Genomic DNA, 1,171 nt, shown 5'->3' with positions numbered 1-1,171 from the left:
TGGTGGCAGATGCCTGTAATCCCAGCTACTTGGGAGGGTCAGGCAGGAGAACTGCTTGAACCCAGGAGGTGGAGGTTGCAGTAAGCCAAGATCGCACTGCACTTCAGCCTAGGTGGTAAGAGCAAAACTCCATCTCAAAAAAAAAACAACCAAAAAAAACCCCCACACACACAAAAGCCAGATGGGTTAGGAGGGTATTTCCATATTGCGGTATCATTGTGTTGTTTTTGTTTTTGTTTTCCAGATGGAGTCTTGCTCTGTTGCCTAGGCTGGAGTACAGTGAGTGGTGTGATCTTGGCTCACTGCAACCTTTACTTCGTGGGTTCTCCTGCCTCAGCCTCCTAAGTAGCTGAGATTACATGCACCCGCCACCACACCCAGCTAATTTTTGTATTTTAAGTAGAGATGGCATTTTACAGTGTTAGTCAGGCTGGTCTCGAACTCCTGACCTCAGGCAATCCACCCACCTCAGCCTCCCAAAGTGATAGGATTATAGGCATGAGACACCACAGGGTTTCACCTTATTGGCCAGGCTGGTCTCAAACTCCTGACCTCAGATGATCTGCCTGCCTCAGCCTCTCAAAGTGCCGAGATTACAGGCCTGAGCCACCATGCCTGGCTGATATTGCAGTATCTTCAGAGAGTGTTGATCTGAACTAGATAGAGTTAGTCTTCCTACTTTGCCCTATCACACATCTAAGGACTTAAGCCTCTTCCTCCCAAAGAGGACCTACAGAAGCCCAACAAATCCAGCTCCATCCAGAGGCCAAAAAAAGTAGATGTGGTAGGCATTTAGAAGGTGGAATACACAAGACTTGGCGACTGATTGGATGGGGAGTGTGTGAAGGAGAAGAGGAAGTCAGGAATGTCCCGGCCTTTCTAGCTTGGGGCAGCTGCTGTAGTGGTGTGTCACTCAGTCTAAGAGTGGTAGGTTGGCCAGGTACAGTGGCTCATGCCTGTAATCCCAAGCACTTTGGGAAGCTCAGGTGGGGGGTGGGGGTGCTGGGGGTAAGGGATCATGAGGTCAGGCGTTCGAGACCAGCTTGGCCAATATGGTGAAATCCTGTCTCTACTAAAACTACAAAAATTAGTCAGGCATGGTGGTGCACCCCTATAGTCCCAGCTACTCAGAAGGCTGAGGCAGAAGAATCACTTGAACTCAGGAGGCAGA

Source organism: Cebus imitator, unplaced genomic scaffold (assembly GCF_001604975.1).
Source record: "Cebus imitator isolate Cc_AM_T3 unplaced genomic scaffold, Cebus_imitator-1.0 Scaffold93, whole genome shotgun sequence".
NCBI classification, from domain to species: Eukaryota; Metazoa; Chordata; class Mammalia; order Primates; family Cebidae; genus Cebus; species Cebus imitator.
The sequence above is the reverse complement of the archived record's forward strand: the minus strand, read 5'-3'. Positions refer to the sequence as shown.